Below are 16,749 nucleotides of genomic sequence, written 5' to 3' on the forward strand. Positions count from 1 at the left end.
CTGGAAGAGATTACAGCTGCTTATGATTCTGGCAGAAGAGATGTTGTCTTCAAACAAATCGTTTTATCCGAAGCATTATAAAACTTTTTGAAAAATGTTTGTATATTTATTACACTATCCAGTTAACTACAACATGCATGACCCTTTGAAGAAAAATCATCCATTAAATCATGTACATGGCCTCGTTCGAGAAGGACCATAAACAAATGTAAGATTCAGGGGTGATTGCACTGGATGGAAACATGTACACTGCACAGATGTGTAATATGAGTCCAGAAAATATATATTGAATATATTACGCTACACATATGGGAAGAATCTGCCTCTTGGGAGTCTGTGGACTTGAGATTTCTGTCTAAAAACAAGGACACTGCAGCAGTTCAGTTTACATATTTTGTCTAAAAACATATTTCAATTGCTTTTTAAAACGTTGCCCATTTCATAAAGAAAACTAAGACTGCAAGATACTATGCACTTTCAGGGGAAATGTTTATAATCTGGATCTATTTCTTTAACCATTATGTCCAAACTGGTCACACGGACCATGAGCGAGATGAAAACAAGTCACATCACAGTGGACCGAATACATCACGTCACCCTGAACAGGAAGCTGTCAGGCCAAGCAGACGAGCTGGTCCACATAATGATCTCCTCCTCTGTGTCAATCATCCCTCCAGGACGTTAGCAGCCCTCCAGACCCCCAAAGTTAGCGTGCTAAATCTCCCACTAACGAGCCAAGCTGTTACGAAGGTGTCTGGAAGCTCCCAGCGTTGTCACAACAGAGCAGCAGCTGCCTGTTAGCAGGTGGAAGAGAGGAGCACCACAGTGAACACAAAGACAGCTCTCAGGTCAATGCTGCGGAAAATACTTTCATTTGGCGTATGCTCGTTAACTTTTCTTAAACTTTGTCACCTTTTTAAGAAAAAACTGTTGTTGTGAGCTTCATATAAATATACTTGTGTGTTATCCAATATGGTTTGAAAGGGTTCCAGAAGCCAGAAGTCTAGAAAACTCTAAACTAATGATTTGGACAAAAATAATAATAATAATATCCACTTCCTTTTAACATGAATAATACTTGAATAGATGAAAAGTTCAGGTTAATCATAGACAAAAGATTGTTTGATTTCACAATGTCCCCAAATGCTATTTAATGGCTTTAAGATTCATTTAAGGATGGCAGCATGCACCTGAAAGTTTCTTTAATATAACTTTGATTAACCAATGCAAATTGTTTCAGTTTGTCAGATGAAGTTACAATGCCCCCAAATGCTACTTAATGGCTTGAAGAGATGATTTATCCATTAATGTTGTGGTCAGACTGTCAGACTAAGAACTGGGGCAATATAATTAAAATGTAAAATAGCTACTGAAATGATACCACTGTCATTAGTTCTATTCTCACAGCACTGGAATGTAAATATGAAGCATCTCGGGCAACAGGTTGCAGAACGAATCTCCCCGTGCTGCTGTCAGACACAGCCGTACATGAAGAGCCACAGTGAGACGCCATCCTCAGCGTTGTAATCAGAAGTGACACTGAGTCTCTTTATGAGTATGTCAAAGTTATTAAAATTGAAATGTGTTATTTTGACAAATGAGTGCGAGAAAACCATGTGGGAGTTGTGAAGCGTCTACAGCTGATGAATGTCTTTGCATCCCGGAGGCGTGTATCTGAGGCAGATCTGCTGATTTCAAGTTAGCATTATCTTTCTGCGAAGCTTGTAGCATGATATGAAGAGGATGTAACGACATTAGGTGATAATGATCGGTCATATAACACTTTTCGTGCAGAATAATTAATTTTGGTCATAACAATGTTGCAAATGCAAAAAAATACACTGTCTCCATGCCAACAATATACTAAATAATTATTCCCACCTTGATTTAAAATGTTAACCTACATTCTTACTAAAAAATCAGCTGCACTAAGTTATGTACAAAGGATAAACCGTTATAAACTAAATACACAATCCAATTAGGAGCTGTTTTTCTTTGCAGGAGACTCTACATTCACTACGGGAACTTCAATTTTAATCAGTTTGGTTTGAGGTAGAAAAGAGTGACCTGATGCTCCCACCTCTGAACCCTCTCACATATAAAGCATCTGATCCCTGCAAACGTAACAATGAGGTAAGCGGGTGAATACCACTTCCAGACCCCATGTGACTACTCCTTTGTTTTGTCTGGCCCCTCAGAGCAGTCTGCAAATCAGTAACTAAGTCAAGAGGTGACCGGTGGCGCTAAGCTGCTTTCGGCGCAGCTCCATTCCTGCGGGACAGTCCGGGCTTTCCAAAGGACTGAGCGGAGCCAAGCAGCTTGTCACAGTTGGATACACCCACACTGACAAAAAAAAAAAATCTTTGCAAGCCTAGAACAAAGCCAGAGATCCCAGCTGAGTGTGTGCGCGCCTGTCACTGCACAAACACACAAACACACCAATGTTTATAAGTCCAACTCTGACTGGGCTTGCTTTAAGACATTCCTAGTATTCGCTGCTTCCTCTTAATTATTTATTGGACGTGATTCACGGGGAGATCTATTTTTGCTCCGGAAGTAGAGTGCTAAACTAAAACCAGAGGCCTTGTGGTGGCTTCAGTGCCTGCTGGAAGTTATAACGCTTTGATCTATTTTGGGTTTCTTTCTACGTAGTAGCTAATGTCCACCAGGGGAAATGAGAACTCTGTTTTTAGTTTATGATATGACTCAACTTGTTTGGCTTGAACTGGACTCCCAACAAAGCTTTCTTTCCCTCCAGAAGCCAATTTCTTTGTCTCTGTATACGCTGTTGTTTTGGCTTCTCTCCCTCTCCCACAGCCTTACCTCCAGTCCTCTGCCCTGTCATTACTCCTCCAGGTTCCTCCACATTATCATTCACTTCCCTCCTGTTCAGTCTATCATCTATCCTGTACACAGTCATGAGTTTGGCCACTAAACGCTGTAGTGGAAATCTAGACAGTCGTTGCCCATAGTCATTGCCTCTGTAGGTATGCATTTTCTGGCATAGATAGTCACTTGCTTTAGTGCTTTTGAGCCTGGGGGCAAGGGTGGACTCCTGAACACAGTGTGACCAGTGTTGTAAAACAATGGACACAGTTTGCACAAGAGTCATTTAAGGGTGGCAGTTAATGCACAGGAAAGTACAGCCTTATTAGTACAAGTGTTTTGTTTTTGGTATAACTGCTTAACCAAATGCAATTGTTTCTGATAGTCCATCGAATTGCTAAAAGACGATATTTTTGTCAATGACTTAAGCTGTAAAAATTAGTATTATGGATATTTTGTCTTGGTTTCTTGATGCCTTTTCTTCACAATACTAGCTTAACAAACTTTAATGCGCCTGATAGCACCGTGTTTTTGTTATTCCCAAAGGAGAACCAGTGAAATATGAGAGCTGCCATAGTAGATGGGGTCTATTTGGCGGACTTGGCAGTCGTATGTGACATTCAGCGCTAACGACAGCTGCTGGGAAACTCAGGTCTCTGCACTTTCAGGTTGAGACCCAGGCAGCTAGGCTAAAGAGTCGTGCTGGTGTAGAGCGAGGGAGAAGGGGCGGTGCGGGGCAGCACTGTAAATCAAACACACACTTGCCAAGCCACACCGCTGTTTTGATGAATAGCTCCAAGAATAAGCCATAATCTCAAGTGCATATTTCCTTTTCTTTGCTGTTTTGGGTCCATTCGCATTTTCCTGTTTGTAAGATAAGAACCTGCAGCAGGCCAGAGACAGTACATTTCTCAGAGCACTTATTAAAAGGTTCAAACCACATGCGCCAACAACTGAGTCCTAACAGAGTCTGTGTATTACTTGTATTAGTAATACTAATATTTCTCTATAACTTGGCTACATATTATAACTGTATTTCCACTACTATAACTCAATGCTGATGCTACAATAACAACACCATTACACACCACAACCTATGATATAAAAGTGAACTAACAGGGTTCGTCAACAGTTTAATATGAATATTCACAATATCAATACTTACTACAAAGAAGGCTTTTGCTTGGTACTTTGCCAGTTATTTAGCCAACTTTCCCACTGCATTGCTATCTCTTTTTTAACCATAAGTATAAACAGGGTATATGCAGGAATCCTGAAGTCAAATTTAATACCTTTTAAGACCCTTTCCATACATTTTAAGACCTCATCGCCACTTCGAGTTTTAACCGGTTACATTGGCGACACACTTTACCTCACATTTACTATATACAGTATTGATTGTCCTTCCTCCTTATCTTCCAACCATTTGGACGCAAACTTGCATTTCCCCATAACGATGTTGTTTAACAACCGGCGTAAACGGACCTTCGCGCGCTATCAAGCAGTGAGCGTGAGATGTCCTGTTCAGATGACGTCAAATCCAACGGGAAATAAACTACACAGAATCACACTACACATTACATGTCATTTGTTAGACGCTTTTATCCAAAGCGACTTACATGCATTCAGGAGCAATTTGGGGTTAAGTGTCTTGCCCAGGGACACCTATGCAATGATTACATTCAGGCAAACTGTAGAATACAACCTCTTTGGACAATTGATATACTTATTGAAAACAAGCCTCAAAATGTAATACCTTGGAAAATGCCGTTTAATACTTTTTAATAGCCTTAATTTTCACTAAATTGATTGATCAACTTTTAATACTTTTTAAGACCCCGCGGACACCCTGATAAACATTGCCTTAATTTGAAAACATTACCAATAGATTTGATAGTGTACTTATCAAACAAACTGAAATCCAGTGCTGATTTTTATCTCATGTCTCAAACTTTAATTCAATTGCTTATAGAAGTGTCAAAATACGATGAAAAGAAACACTCACTGGGAAGAATTTCCAAAACAATCGTATTTCTTACTTCCTAAAGTAGTATTTATATTGGTTTGTTTTCAAAGTTTGTTAGTATTATTGTCATTTAATATTCCAAAACTTAAAACAGGGTGTAAAAAACCCAATAATGATATATAACTCAAAGTTAATTACAGTGTTTATAAGTTATATTTAGAGCAGGGACCTTAGTTCTGCTGAGCTGTTGAAATGTATGAGCCTCATTGGAGCCATAATGAAATCCAGTAAGGTCTCTTACTTGAAATATTAGAGGAGATGAACTGACCTATAACTTTTACCCATCCAAATATAAATCCAAATCATGATATGGAGTGTAAAGAAGGTAAAACTAGGTCCTTGTTTATAAACCTCATGGGATTGATATTCAATTTCAAAACATTGAAATACCATTATGTCTGTAAATACTGCCAGACTGGAGTTAGACGGTTCAGAGTGAAACCTCATCCTGAGAAACCTCTATCACAGTAATGAGGTCAGATGACTTGCATTCTGCAGTGTTTTAAATCCCCCCCTTAAATATAGAGCGGGACCCGCTGCTCTGCAAACCTCATGACCTCTGGAACATTTCCACAACTCTGCATTCCAGCTGGCTGCGTAAACAACACACATGCATGCTCAGAAACGGGGGCTCTTTTTTAAATATTTATTAGCAGTCTTGTGTAGAATGTTTTTCAGGTTTTTCAGCAAGTCAACCTCATACTGTTTTGGTTTTCAAACAACATTTTAGTGGGGCATTTAAGTGATATCTTAGGCCTAGGCTCCACGGGAACGAAAACGGGTTGAATCCGCATATTTCTCTTGCGTATAGCCCTTTAAGCTAGACGACGTCGTAACGGAACGGTAGAAACGGACCATGCATACGACAACGGGTCCAAAGGTGGATAGATCTGGGAACGGAGCGCTCTGGGGGGTCCAACGGGGGCCGTGTGGTCGCCTATACGGTCATCCGTTTCTGATAATGACGACGCAATAGCCCCGCCTCTCCCCGCCTCTGCTGCTCACCCCCGCAAAAGTACACTGCACACTGAATTCAGATTATTTATCTTTCTCTCGATATGGACATAAACGCGAGTGAAGTCTAATCTGACAGGACGGAGACACGCAGCTCCTCCCGCTGTGATGCAGCGGGAGCAAAACACACACTTCAAGTCAGATCATCACCCGTAGCTATTTTAATTACCTCTCAAACTACCTAAACTAGTTATAAATATGTTCATTTTTACTGTCGGGTCATCATTACAGGATCAGCTGCTGCATGAGACAGACACTGACGCTGTCAGAAGAGAGGAAAAAGAGACAGGCTCCGTGTATTTTATTATTATATATCATTATATCGTCGTTATTCATTTGTTTTAAAGCTCAATAAATAACAAAGAAGACCTTTGACCGGCACTTTTATAATTTTGTCCGGAAGATTTAAACTTTAACACACGTTGACCGGCGAAAAACTCTGCCCGGTTCCGTCGGCCCCCACCAAGGAGAATAAACAGAAGTGCAGCCATGACAACCATTCTTCTTCGCTGCTTTTGTGGAGGAAGTTACAGCGCCACGTACAGGTTCGGCATATGTACTGCAGCTTTTCCAGCGGTTGGATGTAAACGGAGCCGTCTCGTGGAGCTTGACACAATCTGGTGTATATTGCGTGTGGGCGGAAGCTTTTTGGCGTTTGCGTTTGCGTTACTCCTATGTGTTTTGCCGTATGCGTTCCCGTGGAGCCGGGGCCTTAGTCAAAGAAAACTGTAGTTTCTAGTAGTAGTTTATTTTTTAGTAGTAAAAGTCGTATTTTGTTTGTTAAAGGTTTTTTTTAGTAGCATTTTAGTATAGTATTTCTTGCTTCTTAATGTGTTTCTTAATTGTTAGATGCACTTATTGTAAGTCGGTTTGGGCAAAAGCGTCAGCTAAATAAAATGTTATGTAGTAGTTTACGATCAATGAAAATGTTTGACTTTTGATTCTTTTCTTAGTCAACAGATTTTATAAAACATTTCAGTCAATCTTGTTTTCAAACTACATTTTATTATAACATTTTGTAAATAATATGGAAGGTTGATATAGTCACAGTTGGTGTCTAACATAGCATATAGGTGTATTGAAGTAGGTGTAAGGATGATATAAATATTGTCTATATATATATATATTAGAACCTTGTTATTTTTTACATTAACTCTTGTACAAATCTTTAAAAAAGTCCTTTTTGCATGAAAAAACAATACTTAATAATAATCTGTTTACTAAACTGGAATAAATTGATGTTTATTGGAGTCTTAGCACTTAACCATACATGCTCGACTAAGTGTTTTGGGTTCAGCTTTTGATGGCACAGCCGGAAAAGGCTCTGTCAACAAGGATAAGAGGACATGTTATGCCCACACATTTGGCTGATTCAAGCCAGTGTTTGGTTATTCCTTTAGACATCCGTGTAGACATTTTGAATGATGGCAGTGTGGCATATGGCTAGCATATGAACGGAGGGAGTTGACTCCACTGTAGAGAGATTTGGGGGGAAGTTAAGGGGGTGGACTGGAAAGTCTGCAAGGTCAGAACACCCCAAGTCATAAAGCACAATGTGAAGTGAAGCGCTGGTAGCATGTGTTGTTACTGACTGCTGGGGCTACAGGACAGATGTTAATTCATGTTCTGCATCTCACAGTCTCTCAGTCAGGCACCTCATACTTGGGATTTATGTCACATGGCACGCTCATGCAGTGTGTACAATGCACCTCACATGGTTGCTCGTGCCTCCTCTCTCTTTCTTTCTATCAGTCTGAACATATGACACTCTCCACCCTGGCTCCGAAACAAAAGACCCCTGTGTCTGCAGTCGTTTCTATAATCCTCCAAATATACATGCTGGCCAGATCCTTGTTGCATATTCCTCGGGGGAGCTTAGATCTTGTGGCTGCTCTGTCACATGAGTAATCTTAGGAACATGTGGGATATAGCACAGAGAGAGGAAATATCCAAACAAATTCAACATGAAAGTACATTCCTGAACAAAAACCTAGATAAAACCACACACACACACACACACACACACACACACACACACACACACACACACACACACACACACACACACACACACACACACACACACACACACACACACACACACACACACACACACACACACACACACACACACACACACACACACACACACACACACACACACACACACACACACACACACACACACACACACACACACACACACACACACACACACACAATGCAATCTTTCTATACCTCATTTGTGAAATCATAGAAATACTACTTTTCATTTCTCTTAAAGGATCAGTTTGATATTTTGGAAAACTTTACTTTTTACACTTTAAAATGTATACATCCCTCATGCCTGAACCATAAATATTAAGCTACTGCAGCAAGTCACTGCCCTCTAGAAAAAGTTTGGTACATAACCCCCTGTATCATTGTGACACTTTTGTTTTAATTCAACTACTGCTATATATATATATATATATATATATATATATATATATATATATATATATATATATATATATATTTATTGTGTTAATTCATGTCTTTTTAAGATAAATAGGTTCTAGTACGTAGGTGGTTAGGTACCTTTTGGACTGAGCTCGACTAGCTGTTTCCATGTGTTTCAAGTCTTTAGGCTAAGCTATTCTAAGCTAAGCTAACCCTCGGCCGGTTAGTTAATATACAGAAGAAGAGTATCAATCTTCCTTTTAACTCTTAATAACTATCAAATAAGCATATTTCCTAGAAGGTTTAAATATTCCTTTAACGCTGAAAGATAACCTGAAATGCTAAAGTTTCAATTGCTGTGCACAAACTTCTTTATGTCATAAAGAATCCCTAAAAGTTGATCCATCTGCATTATGTTATGGTCCTATACCGCTTCTGTTTTGGATTGCGATCTCTAGTTTTGGTCAGTGAAAGAATGCAGACACATGTGAAGGTTTTCACCAGGAATGCAGAAGCTCAAGGTTAGTGATGTGTCTCATGTTGCTTCCATCGATAACAACAAAGGCCTATGCACAAGAAGGGAATCTAAATTCACACAGAACCACACGGGGTCTATTTCTTCTGTCAGGTAGAGAAGTGCAGTTTCCTGTTGATGCTCTCAGTGGCCTAATCACTACACTGTGACGTAAAAATGGCTGCATCACATGACAGCCTGCAGCCACAGATCTGTTTTTCTTCCCTCTTCTATGCGTCCCTCTCCCTTCATGGTTGAACAAAAAAACATACAGCTCTGCAGGTACAATGAGCATGCTGTGAATTTGAATGCCAATACATAAATAATGCACTTTTTCAATTGAATATAATGTGAAATCTCCTTACAATACAACAGCATGCAATGTAGCTGTTTAATTTAATTATGTAGCATTACACTTTTGGGGTATTTTATGGTTGTATACATTCAGATACAAGTACATGCTTTTCACTATCTAGTGATTTCCTGCTTCAAATCTAGAGACAAGATTAATGGATTAAAGCAGGAACACTGAGGACACACACTTCTGTTTGTAATTTCTGAGAGCCTCCTCCCCCTCCTTAAGAAGAAGGGATCTGTACCATCTACATTGTTCTTTATGTGTAATGCAAGACAGATGTGGCCGGCTTGTGGAGAATCCACTGCAGTCTCCTCAGCTTTTTGTCTCATTGCCTTCTCTTACTGGGTTGTGACATATTTTAACTAACTGCAGCACTTCATTTTGCAGTACTTAGCATACTTTAATTGAATACATGTCTTTTTCATTCATTTTATTACCAGTGCTTAAATTCACAAATGTCTCATTAGTATCAGCATTGGGAATTTGGATTAACTATGCAGCTATGAAGTTATAATTTGTATAATCATTTATGGTTATAAAGTGTAAAACAGGGGAAATCTAAAGCTTTAATACTAGAGTACAATGTATATAACATTATGTGGACCTACACAGGATCATAAAGGGAATATTAATCAATTTAAAGACTTATTTTTCCGCTAAAATCGACATAATTCAGTTTCAGGAATCTGTTCTTTTTTTGTCAGCCATGACAATACAAAAATGTGAATATATGAATAGCTGACTGCAGGAAAACCAAAGGTATAAGTGTAGGCTGTGCACATATTCATGTCAAGGCTGTACATGGATATCTTTACAACAACTTTACAACTAACTTGTTAAATAGTTACCTGAAAACAGCCTAAGTTGATGCAGCTGGAGGGTGAAGCGGAAAGATAAAACTGGAACAATGTAGTCTGGATAATAATAATAAGTAGAACTCTTATTTCATTTACTGGTAGAGCTCCCTTCAGGTAAAAAAAATATCAACTTCAGGGTAAAGAGTAACCGGCACCATAATAATAATAATAAGCCCTATCTTGGTGCTCTTAGCCATAATTAAGATGGATGTCAACATTAATCCAGCATTGTTTGATAGTGTTGCACAGGGTTCAGTGCACTCAAGAGTTGCGTGGACAAGACACATAAAATATATTTACTGGTAAAGACACACAAGGTCTGGGTAATATAGGAGTCGATGATTTGTGGCAAGCTATTAAGGACCCGAGGACAAAGCGTTTTTGTGGAGTCTACTTTTCAGGGGCGAGGCCGCACTGTTGACAGTTTGAACTTGACACAGTCCACACTGTGGATCCAAAGCCCTTATGTAAACGGAAAACTCCAACAGGATCTTCATTGAAGAGATTTCCCTTTAAAAATAGAAAAATTCAGTTCAACTTAAAGATACAAATGCATACATGTGGGATGTTATGCAGGAGTTTGAGGACGTTGGACGTGTTTTGGCTGTACTGCGTGTGGTGTATAATGTCTGAGCAATGTCTGATGAGTTAGAGAACATAACAGAGGTGTACGCCTGAAGTAAATGGTAAAGGTGACATTTTTGAGCATGATATAGGAATGTAAAACTCAACGATGCATCTCCGTACTTTTCTGATACAACTGGTTTAGTAGGTATTCTGGGAAACCTCCCACTCATGTGAAAAAAACATCCAGCTACTTTAAACTCCATCTACCTATAACTGTCTTTTTCGAATTATGCTTGTTTGTTAATTATATATTTCGTCCTTTTTTGTTACATTATAACACCGGAACATGATAATTAAAGTCGTGCCGAACAACCTCTGATTACAGGCCACAAAGTCATAGATCAGATCTTTAAAGCGTCAGCCTTCCCTCCAAAAAGCAGCTCAGTTCAGCACCATTCACACGCATGTCGTGCAAGAGAAGTACATTTCTGATGGTGCACAGCAGTTAAACAGACTTGACAAACCTGTTGGTCTTCATTCTCCCTGTTTAGTCACCACAACCAGAGGAAAGCCTGCCTAACTATGAATCCCACTGTGCAAAGCATACACACACACACAGTCTAAACCCTTCTGTGGCTGCATCACATGGAGACTCTAATTAAGAAATGGGCTTCTGAGCGTACAACCCCACTAACCTGCCCCCCCCACCAGCCTGTCTCTCTTCCCTTCTGACCCTTTGTCTATGCAACAGTCAATATATCGGACTAACTTGATGAACTGTGCGCTGAGCAAAGTTAATTTCTCTCGGAGTGCCCGGTAGCCATGGCGACCATCTTATGAGCTCCCCAAAGCCCATCTGGTCAAAACATTAGCCCCGGCACGGCTCGCTGCAGATCAGGCCGCTTTGCCGCGCTGTGCACATGTGCTTTATGCATTGATCCGGCCAGTAAATCAATAGTGCCGCATATACATTTGCACGTGCGGATCAACACCTTTTTAAATTGCGCTTTAGAGTATTGAAACATAGGAAAAAATCAAACCTGGCCCACATTTCTTTCTGGAGTTTACACTATTAAAATCTAACAGTCTTCTTTTGACTACAGTGTTTATTTTTAGATTGAAAAACAAATAGAAATATTAAGGAATACTTTATATAGACCTTTTCCTCGTCATTCATTCTCCCATCCACTACGATTTGGCATGGAATGGAAAAATTCAAGCCAAGCGATGATTAAACCGAATCCCATGTTTCTACAATTCGTCCTCTCCGCTGCGAGCCTTGGCACATTTGTTGAGCAGATATTTCCTCTCTGTTTGTATGATCCAAATCCAAACCAGTCTCCAATTAAACAGGAAGCGGAGGTGAATGGTAAACAGAGCAAAGGGAAACATTATTTTAGGAGGGAAATTAAAACATGGCACAAAGGCACTGAAGGAATTTGAAATGGTCTTAATCCCAGATTTCAGAAGACTGAGCTTTAGGTGGTGGTTTACTGGGAACCAAAAGCAAGGTACGTTTCTCTACTTTCTTCTAGTCATGATTAGTAACAAATATCTTGGAGGAGTAAATATTAGCTCTGTCTGTCTTTTGTCATCTGCTAAGCAAATGTGTTGATATTCTTCACTTCATTGGTTTCTAAGCAGCATGACCTGAACCAGTGTTGCTAAGCTCCCCTTTTCCCTCCAATGAGTCGTCGGCACGTGACTCTCATTGAATAAAAATCACAAATCCTCCGAAGAGAGGGATATTTTCTGTGATTCATGGCTTCAGTGTGAGAATGTGTTGACTCTTAATAGCATTTCTGACACGCCAGTGATTCATAAGGAAGTTCAGAGATTTAAAACAATATGTCATATAGAGTCCTTTAACATCGTCTGTGTTCAATTGTTCACCAAACATGTATGAACCTTAGAAATCAGCAGTTATGTTATTGTAAAATTCAGTAGCTAGAATTCGACACGGAGTTGGATCCTTTTAAACAAAATAAGAAATAATATTTAAAGAGGGATCTCTCATGTGGTCATTAGGGATCTGATGCTTCTAGTTTTATACTGCTTTTAATTATTTTTCATTGGTGTTGTTTTGTCTGTGTTTTATAATTGAGTTTAACATTTGGAGCTTTAATATACATACTAATTGTTGAGATTTTGTACTGTTGCTTGGGTATTCTTTGTTGGGTTTTAAGTATTCTAACAGCCTGTGGACTGGAATGAGCATTGACAATAATGCAGTCTGTTCATGCATACATAACTAAACATTAAAATAAATAAAAAACCGCATAGGAAACTGCATTTGCACGTAACATATGTCTTATTTTGGTATGAGTTTCCATCCATTCAGACCCATAGCTATACTCAGTCTTTGAAACGTTCCTAATATAAATACATATGTAGACGCAAACCAGCCTTATTGTCATTAACACAACGGCTCGGAAAGACACCAGCTGCTGCACGCATACATTCCACTCAGGAAACCTAATATTGTGCGCGAGCCACTCGAGGCCCTCAGAGACAGTTAGTGATGTCATTTAGAGCCTTTGGTAGGGGTACGCTCCTAAATGACATTCAGGACCAGCTGTCTGTCTTTGCGCTTCTTGCGTAGACAACAGGGGGCCACGGAGACTAACCTTTTCAATGACAGGTCCTCGCAGCAAACCGTTTATATCTGACAGCCATTTTAGAAAAGGGTTAACAGCATTCAGAAGCAGTTGTTTAGATCATCGTGGATCCCATTGAGCTGGCCTGATCATGACAGGGCTGTGATGATCATGAGACAGGGGCATTAGTTATGGAAATGCCTTTTCATATATTGTTCTAATTAAGCCAATTTTACCAGAAGACACCATTTGACAAGCCATAAATGAATCTCCTCTTTCTGGTCCTTTTATCTAATCCTTCGGCATTAGACCTGTGACAAAGCCTCCTTATTGTCACAGATTTAATTTGACTGGAACAGACCTCTATACATCTTGACATGCAAGTCTTATCAGGGTCCTAGCATGAGGTTGGGTCACTTTTCAAGATCTGTAAGGCGTATTGACAGCCTGTGTTCAGGTTTGCTTTTATCCATGCATTGGAATGCCTTTTGTTAATCTTTTTTTCACAACCTTTAAAGAGCTCTAGATTTAACTCAAATTCATTGATGCATCCAAACATTTGTATTATGTTCATCTTCTTTAATCAGTTTTCTCAAATATTCCATAAAAAACTGTGCAAGCTCAACGGTGAACTCAAATTTATATTATTAGTTTCCTTGCCCATGTTGTTTTTTTTCATGCAATTTTGCTTTCATGACCCAAAGCTTGAAGTGCAAATGGAGTTTATAAAATCCTCTAGCTGGACAGAAAAGTTAAACAGCCAGTTTAATCTTCTGACCTGCACTATAAAGGCCTGTCGCTGTGCTATTCGCTGTAAGAGCAGCGTCCCCATGCTCTCAGTCTCGCCTACTTCTCGAGCACAGACACTGTTGTGACTGGAGCTCTTTATTTCCTCTTTTCTTACTCTTAACTTCTCATAGCGGGACTGGCGCCACAGCTTTCAAGCAGGTTGTCCAAGCGTAGGAGCGGCTGCCCGGCGAGAGGCGGGAAGGGATGCTATTCGCTTTGAGGAGGTTACGTAACATCTCACTTCCCTCTCTGGGCGCGGAATGCCAGGATAGTGTTTGTAAACAGAGCGGCCATGTGCGTGTGCTCACGTGGAGGAAGCTTTTGAGTCACTGCCCTCGCTGTCTCACCCCTGAGGTAAACCCTGACATCGATACATTGCAGGGCGAGCAGCACTCCCTCCAGCCCCGTGCCACTCACACAGAGCCTTATCACACTCACTCCGTAATCACGCTTCAGCCCGACTCACCACGCACCGCCTCGTGGAAAAAGAAGGCCACGAGTCATGTTCGGGATTCCCAAAGTGTCTCATGAGGCAATTACTGATAACAATGTTGTATCTCAGACTTATAAAAACATTTGTATTACATAATTATAGTGTTGACCGATAAACCACATGCAGGCCACATCAAAGTCTCTTTAGCAGGCTAAGGCCTTCAAGGGAAAGACAGGATTCTTGGCGCAGTGAACCTGGTGAGGCAATTATTGATCACAGATTTTTTCCTTTGTTTGTGATTTTGATTCAGTTCATTCTTTGGGTTTATTTTTGGAGGAAATAAGCACAGAGAAATCTGGAACCCAGAATGTTTACAGTTTGTCCAGACATAGAGAAGGGATTCACAATCAAAAGACCTTTTGATTCAGGCTTAGAAGCTGATCAGTGGGTAAAACATTGGGAAAGATAAATTAAATGGAAAAACCAACACATCTACCATGCTATATATAGTGGCATATGGCATGCAGTTTTATTTTTTTGTATTAAAACTCAATAGGTATTTCTGAGCTTATTTAACATTATTCTTAAAGTCCTACTTTTCTTTTATCAACAAGAAAATTATCAAAGCTGTTGGTGGCTAATTTAGTTTAAAAATGTATGTGTAAATGAACAAATACATCATGGCATGTCCATTGCAGACAGACTTGATTGTGGTACACTGCTTTTCTAATGCTCTCTATAGAAGAACAACCCCCAATGGCAGACAAGAAGGAAATCAATATTGTAAAAATCAATACAACACTCAGTATCTCGCCATTTTGTCTCAGGAAAGCAGTCCAAGCGACGACCTGCACAGGCAGTCAGCAGGTAGTAGCAATATATAAAATGTCTAACCTGCCACTGGGCCGGCTTCTCTGTGTCATTCGTGCTGCAGCCCCTGGCTTGAAATACGATGCGTGGGCTGGACAGAGCAGGGTCAGAGGTGAGGGCTTGGGTAAGGGCTTGGGTATTGTAAGTGGACAGCATTGTTGTGCAACGCTATGGCAACTGGACATTCTTACCAAAGGTGATATTGTCTTTGCCCTGGGAGTGACATAAAGGAGCCTTACAACCACGACGAAGAAGCAATCCAATGGCATGGCTTTATCTGTAGGTGTGGATAGATGAGAGAAGCTATGTGCATGTGATTGATCTATCTGGCCCTTCCCCCACCCAACCCCCTATTGGCTCAGTAATGCTCTGGTGCCTTTTCAGCTGCTGATGTAACAGCAGCCATGCAGAGGCCCATGAAACAGCTCCACTCAGATTGTGTGCTTTTAATTTTTAATTTCAGAATGTGGCATTATTATGCAGGTCAGGATTAGCATTTTTAATTACACCCAGGCAACAACCAGTATAATGTGTATGTTAGTAGACTGCAATGAACTGGGTGATGCATTCTAACTATGCAGTATATAATGTGAAATGTGTTGTCTGATGTGCTTAAAGTATAGTTATTAATACATCTAAACAATTTAATTAGACTACAAATATCCATAACTGGTAGTTGTTGGTTAATTTGAGCTGTTAATTTGTTAGGTTTTCTCTCTAGTTAGCTAAATAAAAACAAATCAAATATCTAACAAAGATTGACCCAATCTGGCCTTTCATATGACACGTTATTCACAGTGTCTTATCATCTTGGATTGCCCAAAGGGACCACAACACACACATAAGTGTAAAAGCGCACACACAAAAGCGTAAAGCACCTGATCTCGTGCTACTATTGAGAACACACCTGCTTAAGCGCTGGTGTTGACACTACGCAGTCAATGACCATGCTTGCCATATCAAAACACAACAACGCCATTGCGTCAGACGGGTGCACCGACATTGTTGCTTCGAAAGTTTCCTGACAGCTCACTGGGAATAAAAAATTGGATATTCTTCTTCTAGCAGATACTTTTCAGTAGAGAGTAAGTGAGTGCACTGTAGTGTTTTGGTTGTCGGTTGTGTTATAACCCGGAGAAATGCAGTATGTAAACACACACATTTTTAAACAAATGCTTAATTCAGAAGGGGAAAGTGGCAGTTGGCTGGGATAGAATAATGTTCCCCTTTGTCATCATCAGCTGTTCAAATAAAAGCTTGGCAATTGTCTTCAAGTCAAATGACAAGCAACTGACTTGGGTTTGACTTAACTGCCACTTCATATTCTCTGTATTCCCTTTTTCCCACATATTTCATTACATGTTTCTCTCTTAACTTGAAGCTTTGACTTGCAGTTAATACAAATGTGCACAATTTCTGCAAACTGAATTCCTGCAGACAGTTTACATTGTTTATT

General features: G+C 39.9%; 1 protein-coding gene across 2 annotated transcripts in view; it reads right to left on the reverse strand.

The window, feature by feature from the left end:
* Positions 1–16,749, reverse strand: part of tet2 (tet methylcytosine dioxygenase 2) — a 32,359-nt gene that overhangs the window by 13,564 nt on the left and 2,046 nt on the right. Inside the window, exon 1 of one of the 2 annotated variants that reach the window (XM_034129457.1) lies at positions 11,764–11,868. The exons of the other annotated variant lie outside the window; for it this stretch is intronic. The gene's annotated coding sequence lies outside the window, so the exon portion shown is untranslated. Of the gene's footprint in view, positions 1–11,763; positions 11,869–16,749 lie in introns of those variants that run through there. 2 annotated transcript variants of the gene reach the window in all.

The sequence above is a fragment of the Trematomus bernacchii genome, unplaced genomic scaffold, assembly GCF_902827165.1.
Source record: "Trematomus bernacchii unplaced genomic scaffold, fTreBer1.1, whole genome shotgun sequence".
NCBI lineage: Eukaryota > Metazoa > Chordata > Actinopteri > Perciformes > Nototheniidae > Trematomus > Trematomus bernacchii.